The sequence below is a fragment of the Sorex araneus genome, chromosome 4 (assembly GCF_027595985.1).
Source record: "Sorex araneus isolate mSorAra2 chromosome 4, mSorAra2.pri, whole genome shotgun sequence".
Taxonomy (NCBI): Eukaryota; Metazoa; Chordata; class Mammalia; order Eulipotyphla; family Soricidae; genus Sorex; species Sorex araneus.
This window is the reverse complement of record NC_073305.1, coordinates 152363332-152374994: the sequence shown is the minus strand read 5'-3', so window position 1 is coordinate 152374994 and position 11663 is coordinate 152363332. Positions and strand designations below refer to the sequence as shown.

General features: G+C 37.9%; 1 non-coding gene across 1 annotated transcript; it reads left to right on the top strand.

Moving 5' to 3' along the window:
* The first annotated feature begins 9866 nt into the window (after positions 1 to 9866).
* On the top strand, positions 9867 to 9973 carry LOC129404529 (U6 spliceosomal RNA). The gene has a single exon (XR_008629927.1). It is a non-coding gene; the product is annotated as a U6 spliceosomal RNA (small nuclear RNA).
* The last annotated feature ends 1690 nt before the right edge of the window (positions 9974 to 11663 follow it).

Here is an 11663-nt window from a genome sequence, read left to right as displayed (position 1 = left end):
GGTAGCTTGTCCGAGAGGGACGAAGGAATCAAACCCGAGTTGGCTGCATGCAAGGCAAATGCCCCACCCACTGTGCTATTGCTCCAGTCCAAAACAGTAATTAACTTAAAAATATAAAAGATACTTATATTAATGTCCTCGTGTATTTAGGCCCCTGTGCAGAAGCACTCTGAGCAACAGATAGATTTTTAAAGTTTCCTCCATTATTATAAAAATGAATGAGCTGCTATTTTAGATGGTCTTGATTTTAAGAAGTCATATCCATTGAACTTCTTACCCTGAAAGATTTATTTTATTGGGAATATTTTCCTTTAATGAAAATATCTATACTTTCCAATTAGGCCTTGCAATGGAAGGTTCCTTCAAAGTTGCTTCTTGATAAGACCATAGTTTGCCAGGAAGTCCATTTCAGAAATCAGCGTCCAGTACAATGTCACTCCAATGAATCTTCACAGATAATTTGCAGTCTAGAGTCTGCATACTCTGCTACTAGGAATAACTGATAGAAATACCATATCTTTGCCAAGACAAAGTAAGCTTACTTGTCTGAAATTGACACTTCTCAAAGCTTTGATTTTTCAGTTGTTAATGTTACATTATACTGGAGCGATAGCACAGCGGGTAGGGCATTTGCCTTGCACGTGGCCGACCCGGGTTCGATTCCTCTGTCCCTCTTGAAGAGACCAGCAAGCTACCGAGAGTATCCCACCTGCACAGCAGAGCTTGGCAAGCTACCCATGGCGTATTCTATATGCCAAAAACAGTAACAAGAAGTCTCACAATGGAGATGTTACTGGTGTCCGCTGGAGCATATCCATGGACGACAGAGCTACCGTGCTAATGTTACATCAGGTTATCTGTCACATTTTTTTAAACCTGGGAAATATCATTGGATATCTCCCATCTCTAATCACAGTGCTTCCCTAGTACATACTCAGGTCGAGCACGCTGGTCTTTATTTCCCTTGTACAATCAATCTTGCTTCAAGCTCTTTCTTCTACCTGGAGTATTCCTCTGCCTACCACTCTTTTTTTTATATCAACTTTGGGTCACAGCCGGTGGCACTCAGGGCTTATTCCTGATTAGGCTCAGGAATCACTCCTGGCAGGTCTTAGAAACCATCATAAGTGCTTAAAGTGGAACCCAGGACACCCATGTGTAAAGCAATCACTTTACCAGCTTTACCATCTCGACATCCACCCACATCTGATTCTTTTACATCAAGTAGAATTCAGCTTAAATAACCAATTGAGGGAGAACTTCTTATCATTCCAAGAAGCAAGTCAGCATCTCTTGATAATACCAACAATATTAGTTCTCTTCATCTTATTTATCCCTAAGTGTAGTAGACAGGATATCAAGCTTCTATCCTTGTTAGATGCCCATAACCTTATCCCCAGGTATGTGAGTATTTTATCTCACAAAGCAAAGAGACTTTATATATGTGGTTGAGTTAAAGTCACGTATAAGCTGACTTTATATACATACTGAGTTCAAGATAAATAGAATGGATTGAATAGATAGACCCAATACAAATGCAAGGATCCTATAAGAAAAATAAGATCTTATTGTCAAAATAGGATCAGAAGTTGAACTGTTCTTTAAAGCTAGAGAAAAATGACCATATTCAAAAACATGCAGGAGACTTCTAGAAATTAACATGGCAAGGAAATGAATCTCCCCTAGATTCTTCAGAGGAATCATATCCCAACTAAAACTTTATTTTGGCCTAGTGAAATCCCTATCAAATTTCTGACCTACATAACTACAATTTAACAAGTCTGTATTGTCACTAATCAAAATTTTGTGGTAATTTGTTATAGCTGCAGTAGAAAAGTAATACTCTGACATTTTCTCATTTTATTTAATATTAAATATTTTTATTATTTTCTCTATTACTTTTTCACTCTAACTAGAATCTAAACTCTATATGGACAAAAGCCTTATTTTTCAGATACATTCTTGTGTGGAGTAGTGACTGGAATACAGTGTCCATTCAAAAAAATTCATTTGAGTAACTAAATGTTTTATGACACACAAAATTTGTATTTGTATATTAACTTTTTTTGGTCTTTTCCTAGACTTCAAAGATTTATGGTTCATTTGTTTTGCCACTACAGTACTGCTTTGGGCTAACTCATTGATCACACTTGGCAGTGCTCAGGATACCATATGCAGTGCCAAGGATTAAACCAGGGTCAGCTGCATGCAGGGCATGTGTCTTAATCCCTGTATTATGTCTTTGGCTCCAAATATTTATACTTTCTAACAGAGAAAGAAAATTCAATGTCTTGTAGAGATAAATGCATGTGAGAAGAGTGGAATGCCATATTCAAATTGCTGAATGAAAGAAACTTTCAACCTGGAGTCCACTACTCAGCAAAGCTCTCATTTAGATGGGAGGGAAGGATACAAACATTCTCAGACAAAGGATATCTGGCAACATTTGTGAAAACAAACTAGCTCTGAATGAACTACTGAAAGGTCACTCATATGAACCAAATAACCAGCTGCAGAAGCCACAACCCTACACAATAAAATGGAAACATAGTCCTATATATCAATAATATAACTCTCCCATAAAAAGGCATAGAGAGGTGGGTTGGATCAGGGAAACAAAATCCATCCATTTTCTGATCACAGGAAACACATATAAAATCATAGGATAGACATAGACTCAGAGCAAAAGAATGGAAAATAATTATACAAAACAATGTGTGTTGGGGGGTGGGTACAGGGATTGCTTGGACAGTCATACATATAATATCAGACCAGAGTGCATTCAATCTAAAGAAAGTAATTAAAGATAGGAATGGATATTACTTATTGATCAAGGGAACAACATATCAAGAAATAATAACTCTAGTCAACATACATACATCAATTGTCAGGTCAGCAAAGTTTATAAGGCTTTTGCTCACAAACCTAGAGAAATAAATTGATGTAAACATAATAGTAGTGGAAGACTTCAGCCTCCACTGTCACCTCTGGATAGAGCCACTGAACAGGATATCAGTGAAGACATCACTATCACTATCACTATCATCTCATTGATCAATAATTTGTTCAAGCGGGTACCAATAACATCTCCATTCGTCCTAGCCCTGAGATTTTAGCAGCCTCTCTTTACTCGTTCTTCCCAGCAGTGTCACACTGGAGGCTCGTTCAGGGTAAAGGGAATGAGACCCATCATTACTATATTTGGCATATCGAATACACCACAGAGAGCTTGATAGGCCCTGCCATGTGGGCAGGATGCTTTCGGTACCTGGCCAGGTTCTCTGAGAGGGAGAAGTAGAACTATAAGAGGATATGCTTCCGGAAGCATTGTATTATAGTCTCTGGATCTTGACCGTTGATGGCATTATGCAGCATTGGGGGCAGTGTGTGGGTTTGGCTGCCTAGCTACTAGAAAATGGGAGGTCTGGGTGAAGAAGAACCCATCCTGATCCAAGCAGGCTTGGAGATCTCAGCCCCAGGTCCCGCACACCTGGGTTCCTCTGCTGGTTCCTTCATGGGTGAGGCTTGTCCGAACCTGTAGAGAGGGACCTTGAGCATGGCTGTGGCTGTGTTCTGGAGGTCTTTGGCTGCCAGGGTTCTGCAAAGACATAAGCGCCCTAAATAAGGAATTAGAAGAGCGGGACTAATGGATGTATACAGGGCCTTCCATTCTCCAAAAGCCAAGCACACATTCTTCTTCAGTGCACATAGAACAGTCTCCAGGATAGATCAGATTTTAGGGCATAAATCTCACTTACATAACTTCACAAACATAAGAAAATCATACCAAGCATACTATCAGACCACAAAGACACAGAAATAGAAATTAACCATAAGAAGAAGATGAGGAGGAACTGTAACACCTAGATACTGAAAAACATACTGCTACATAACAGTTGGATAAAAAAGGAAATCAAGGAAGTAATGAAGATTTTTTTTACTAATCATAATGAAGAAACAAGTTATGAAAATCTCTGGGGCACAGCAAAAATCACACTTAAAGGGGAAACTCAAAGCAATACAGGCCTACATATGGAAAGAAGAAAAAAATAAAATCTGTAACTTAAACACACACCTAAAATATCTGTAGAACCAACACCAAATGAATCTGAAGAATAGTAAAAGAAAATAAATAATAAAAACCAGAGCAGAAATCAACAACATAGAAACCAAGAAAGAAATACAAAGAATCAATTAAACCAGAAACTGGTTCTTTGAAAGAATATGCAAGATAAAAAAACACTCTGAGGTAAAGAAAAAGAGAAAGTGTTCATATAAATTGGACTAGAAACAAAAGGGGAGAAATACCAACACAATCTCTAGAAATACAAGAAATCATATGAATTACTATGAACAATTCTATTCTTTCAACATGGAGAACGTAAAAGAAATTAACAGATTCCTAGAAACATGGAATTTCCCAAAACTGAATGAGAATGAAGTAGAAAACCTGAGCAAGTCAATCACCAGGAAGAAAATTGAAATAATATTTAAAAATCTTTCCAGTATAAAAGTCCCGGTCCAGACAGGTTTATGGGTGAGTTTCATCAAACCCTCAGAGAAGAATTACTGCCTTTGATCCTTAAGATTTTCCAAAATATCCAAGAAAGAATCCTTCCTAACCGTCTATGAGGCTAACTTTATATTGATACCCAAGTCTAACAGAGATATTTGTTTAAAAAAGAAAATTTCAGACCAATTTTCTTGATGAACATAGATGAAAAATCCTAAAATAAATTTTAGAAGCTTAACCCAACAGCACTCAAAAAATATCATACATCATGATCAAGTGAGATTTAATACAAAAATCAATTAACAAAATAACCATATCAGTAAAAGGAACAATGAAAATCGTATGATTACATCATATGATTTTGCAGATTAATGCAGAGAAAGTTTCCGACAAGATCCAACACCTATTCATGATAAAATCTCTCAATAAATTAGAGGTGGAAGGAACTTTTCTCAAGTTAGTAACAGCTCTCTATAAAAAGCCTATACCAATATTATTCTTAATGGTGAAAAACTTAATGCATTTCTGCTAAAATCAGACACAGGACAAGGATGTCCACAATCTCCACTCTATCCAATATTGTATTCAAAGTCTTGGCAACAGTAGTTGTAGGGTAACATTGGTTTTTGCTTTGGGTTTAGGTTTACTGAGTAATACCCATCACAATGCTCCTGAAGCACCTCCATTCCTCTGTGTTTATTGGAATGCAGCTCTATACATTTTAGGATAACATTGACATGTCCTGTTTCCCTTGCCACAGGGAGCTTAGATTTATCACAGTGCTCCTGAAGCACTTCCAGTCCTCAGTGTTTATCTATAAACTCTTCTCTGTGCTCTCTTCACCAACTGGTCTATCACCTTTTCCCCCTAACCTTAACTTGTAAGGTCAGAGTCCTCAGAAATCTATAATTTTATACTTGTGAATGAAATGTTGCTTTTATCCTTCTCTTATGTCCTTTTGCATAGTTTACTTTAAAGCAATATCCTTTCTGTATATGCACAGGAAGACAGTTAATATTATGCTTTTGTAACTTGGGAGTTAACTGACTTCGAAAATATTCACTCCTGGGCATCTGCTTTCTCAAATTAAGACTCAGTTGTCCTTACTTCCTACTACCCCAAAGCAGGGTCCCGACGAGGGACTGGATGGACCCAGAGCAAGCTGTGAGCTACCCTGGCATCAAAATCTTCCAGGCCAAAGCACCACAATACTTAACTATAAGTTAAGAGTGTGGTCATAGACAGATTCTACCATGATCCAAAGAGTAACAACTGAACTAGGGCCCTGATAGGGTTAGGAAAAACTAATATGGCCTGAGCACTGTAGTCTGAGATCTATAGCGAGATAGCCCCAGGAGAGCAATCCTATATGATTAACATATCTTTTACTGTGTCCATACAAAATGACTAATATTGTGAATATTTATACATTTGTTGGACTATAGAGAGAAACACACCCATATTTTTTCCTTAGGCAGTCATCTTGCTGGATGAGAATCTGTCCTATAAAAAGCTTCCCTTGAGGGAAATTTCCGTACATCTACACAATGGAATACTATGCAACCATTAGAAAAGATGAAGTCATGAAATTTGCATATAAGTGGATCAACATGGAAAGTATCATGTTGAGTAAAATGAGGCAGCAAGAAAGAGACAGACATAGGAAGATCGCACTCATCTGTGGAATATAAAGTAGCAGAATGAGAGACTAACACCCAAGAGTAGTAGAGATAAGAACCAGGAGGTCTTCCCCACAGCTTGGAAACTGGCTTCACATGCTGCGCGGAAAGGCAGCAGAGATAGAGAACGGAACACCTAGTAGAGAATGTTGGGAGGACCCACTCACGTTAAAATCTGCATACCAAAAGTAGACTATAGACTGAACATGATGGCCACTCAATACCTCTATTGCAAACTGCAACACCCAACAGGAGAGAGAACAAAAGGGAACGCCCTGCTACAGAGGCAGGGTGGGGTGGTGAGGGTTGGTGTGGGGGTGGTGGCAGGGATACTGGGAACATTTGTGGAGGAGAATGGGCACTGGTGGAGGGATGTGAACCAAACGCAAACATGAAAGTTCATAAGTTTGTAACTGTACCTCACGGTGATTTACTAATAAATATTAAACAAAAAGAACAGTCAATTATAAAGGGTTTTTTGTTTTATTTTGTTTTGTTTTGTTTGTTTGTTTTGCCTTTTTGGGTCACACCCAGCATTCCTCAGAGGTTACTTTACTCCTGGCTCTACACTGAGGAATAACTTCTGGGGGTGCTTGAGGGACCATAGGGGATGTCAGGGATTGAACCCAGTTTGGCTGTGTTCAAGGCAACTGACCTACCCACTGTGCTTTTTCTCCAGTCCCTCAATTGTAAAGTTCATATGGAACCATAGAAGATCCTGCATATACAAAACCATACTGAAAATCAAGAGACTTGGAGGCATTTCACTATATACCTTGAATCCTACTATAAATATATGGTAATCAAAACAACATGGTACTTAAGACTCTTGAACCAATGGTCAGAATAAAATATCTAAGGAAAAACCTCATAATATGTCCTCAGAGAATTTTTGACAAAGAACTGAGAGCATGAAATGAAATAAAGACATTCTTCTCAACAAATGGTGTTGGGAGAACTGGATAACCACATGCAAGAAATTAAAGCTGAATCCATATCTCATATCTTATACAAAAGTCAACTCAAAGTGGGTCAAAGACCTTGAGAGCGGACCTGAATCTATAAAGTATACTAAGGAAAATGTATGTAGAATGCTTAAAGATCTAGACCTCACAGGAGTGATCAGCAACATAATGCCATTGGCAAAGACTACAGAATTAAAACTAAACAAATGGGACTACACCAAAATTAAACGTTTCTGTAATGCAAAGAAACATGAGCTTAAACAGAATGAAAGCTAAATGAGTGGGAGAAAATATTAACACTTAATATGTCAGATAAGTCTTGATATCCAGGATGTATAAACTACTCAACAGTTCAACAACAACAACAACAAGCAATAAAAATCTAAAGATCCAATCACAAAATAGGGAGAGGAAACGAACAGACAATTCTCTGAGGAAGACAAATGGATGAAAAAATGCTCATTATCACTTACTATTAAGGAAATCTAAATCAAGATAACAATGAGCTACCAGTGAGAATAGCATATATTAAAAAGACTGGTAACAATATTGTTGGTGGGTTGTGGTTTAAAAGAGATCCTTATCCACTGCTGGTGGGACTGTTGCCTGGTCCAACACTAATGGAAAACGGTATGTAGTGCACTCAGTAAATACAGAATTGAGCCCCCATATGACCCAGAAATTTCATTTTGGGGTATCTGTCCCCAGGACAGAAAAACAATTCAAAATAATGTATGCACATCATTAATAATTGCAGTAATTGGTACAGTAGCTAAGATTTTGAACCAACCTAGATGTCCAACAACAGGTAAGTGGATAATAACTATATGGTACTTACACAAAATTGAATATTACACAGCAATATGTATGGACCTAGAACACATCATGTTAAATGAAGGAAGCCAGAAGAAGAATAAACACAGGATGATATCACTTATATGTGGTATTTAGAATAATTGGATGAGGAAGTGCAATGTTTTAAAGGGGGAATGGCCAAATCAACTTTGATCCCAAAGTACAGGGCAGAGAAGAAAAGAAAAAATGGAGGGGAGAGGAGACAGATGAGAAACAACAGGGGCCCGGTCAGGGTAGTAAGGTATAAGAGTGGTGTTACAAAAGGATAGGGCCAAATATCCAAACCACAGAGTCAACAACACTGAAATCAAGAGACCCAAGATTTAACAATCAAACTTACAAAAGTCCCTGTCAAGAGGTCAGCCTTGGGGAGAAAGTGGGGAGGATATATGTAAAAACCTGGGAACAATTATTGCTACAAAATCACATGTCTAAAACTCAGCCATAAATAACTTTGTAAATCACAGTGCTTTAAATTAAAAAATACAAATATAAAAAAGATAAATAGATGGTAGGCCTGCTATTGCTTAATATAGAAGTTATTTGGAGTTTATTTTTATTATATGATAATGCCCTGAAAATATTGAGTTGTAGATATATGCAGACATTTACAACTTTAAGCATACAAATTCAAAATAAATTTTTAGTGTACAAATTATTGTTTTATTCTTAGAATTCTAAGCTTGGGCATTCAATAATATAAAGCTACAGCTCATTAGTGTGTGTTACCTTGAAAAATTCTCTTCTCCAAGTTTCCCAATTTATTTTACTGTGAAATTGGCTTATTTCTATTAAAGAATAATGAATAAATAACTAAAATAATTATATTAACTTCCTTAGAGTTTAGAAAAATTCAGGCATATAAGTTAAAAATGTTTACATTCCAAATGCTTTTAAATCAATTAGAGAAATTTTTTTCATTCTACAAAAACGTGGGTTGAACTGGTTTTATTCATATTTATGTTAATTGATTTGATTTATTAATATTTACCTGAGTGCATAATACTTGACAGCAAAATAAAATATTCATTAAACATAGTATACATATTTTATGTATCAAGTGTCCTTCCACATCATTACATATTATATTTTCAAATTTAATTGTTACATGGCCTTTACTATTTATAATTTTACAAAGCAATCAAGAATTACTGTTAGATTTTGCCTAAGGGTAGTCAGCTAAAAGATTGCAATGCTGAGAAAAAAATCTCAGAGAAGTCTCTGTTCCAGAGTCTTGACTCATTATTCAAAGACGAAAAAAATAGAACACTCAGAAAAATCAACTTGTCCAAAATAGGACACATAATGGAAGAAAAATTTCTATGGAGTTAATCTACCTCCAAAATCTGTTCATTTTGCTATACTTCACTTTCATAAGCAAATCATATTTATCAAAGAAGAGCTTCTAGTACATATTTCCAATAAAAATGATAGTTTTCCTTTCAAAATTATTTTCTTTGGTTCATTGTCACACATTTTAGAAGCCTGTGTCTCCTAAAGCAGATTTTGCCTCCTGATTAAGGATAGCACAGGGTATCTTGGGTGACATATCAAATTCTCTAAAAATAAAGCCAAGCCCATTCTGCTAACAAAAATTCTTCATGTGAAATGAGAAGGCTAGACCCCATATTCACTTAAGCAAACATCAAGAAAACAAAATGAGCCACTAAGTATTCTAGGACTTTTGTAAGATTCATACTTGAGTGAAAAATGTCTGTTTTATGCAAAATTATAAAAATGCAGGGTTCTGAGTTATTCTCAGTATAATGAAAAGAAAGGTGTCATGCAAAAAACCCGACTTCTTAACCTATGTGGTGGGTTTATATGCATTTAGTTAAACAAAAACCTTCTCCAGTTCTCTCTTCAGCAGCACATGTACTAAAATTGGAACGATACAGAGAAGATTAGTACGGCCCCTGCGCAAGGAAGACATGCAAATTCATGAAGCATTCCATATTTTTAAAGATGAAGTCATGAGCCTTTCTGGCCCTGCACGAGATCGACCCCGGAGGCAACTGAACCACTTTGGACACGAGTGGCGCCATATCTTTTGATTGTTTGATTGTCAGCAACGTGTAAATGTTCCTTTTTGGCAGGGCTTACCGTGGGGGGAAAATCCAAACAATAGTACTGAGTTTTTTGTTGAAGGGTAAAAGATTGTAACGATAGAATTTTAGGCAGAATTTTCCCTGGACTTTATACAGAAACCCAAAACCGCGCGGCCTCGGCAGCCTAATGTCATCTAATCATCAGCAATATGAAATGGTTCCTTTGTAATGGGTTGGACTTTGGGGGCACCATAATAGGGTTAAAGTTTGTAGCGACGTGTAATTTCTGGCTGTACTTTCCCTGGACTTTATACAGAAATTCAAAGCCGCGAGGCCGCTGCCATGGCCGCGCAACCTATTGTCATTTAATCATCACCAATATGAAATGGTTCCTTCTTAACGGGTCGGACTTTGGTGGGAAATCCTAACAAGAATAGTAAGTCTTTTGCTGAAATATTGAAGGCTACCAAAGTGGTAGCCATCTCTATAGACTGAAGTAAGCCATATCCCCACGCCGGCTGAGAAGAAATATCCTTCTTTCTCGGGAAGAAACGCGGCGTGGCGTTAACCATAGTATGATGTCCATTAAGCTGACACGGACCTGGTGGCGTGGGAATGGGATACAAGGGAATAAAGTGTTATGTACTTGGAACAGCGGGACGCTGGTGGAATCTCGAGCCAGGGCCGATACCAGCGTATTACCTTTGATTCCAGAAACTGCTTGCAGACATTCTACCAGGCTATCAACTAAGCCAGAGCCCCACGCCGGCTGATGATGGGAAATAACCATCTTTTTTGGTTTGTTTTCCCTTTGTCAGGCAGCGTGGTGATTACTAAACAGGCGTGATCTCGGTGGCGCGGGACGAGGGGGGAAAAAAATAGAAAAGTTATGTAACAAACAGCAGGACTTAATATCTCTACATTCTCAGCAATGGAGAGCCATCAAATGCTTCCTTGACAGTGGGACTGTCTTTTCTTTTTTGGGGGATACCCTAGCAACAATAGTGAGTTATGTGTTGAAACATGGACCAAGATAAAGCGTAAACGAAGTGAAACTTATCACTTACAAGGGCGGGGACTGGGGGGGGGCGGGGACTGGGGGGGCGGGAGGGGGCGGGAGGTTTAATGGGGTGGTTGGTGATGGAATATGAGCACGGGTGAAGGGAAGGGTGTTTGAGTATTGTATAACTGACATAATCCTGAGAACTATGTAACCCTACACGTGGTGATTCAATAAAATTTAAATTTAAAAAGAAAAAGATGAAGTCATGAAATTTGCATATAGGTGGACCAACATGGAAAGTATCATCTTAAGTGAAATGAGTGAGAAAGAGAGGGACAGACATAGAAATATTGCACTCATTTGTGGAATATAAAGTAACAGAATGGGAGACCAAAACCCAAGAATAGTAGAGATAAGTACCAGGAGGATTACTCCACAGCTTAGAAGCCGGCCTCTCATGCTGGATGCTGGGGGAAAAGGCAGCTCAGATAGAGAAGGGACCACCAAGTAAAGAGTGCTAGGAAGACCCGCTTGGGATGGGAAATGCGGGCTGAAAGTAGACTATAGACTGAACATGATGAACACTTAATACTTCTGTTG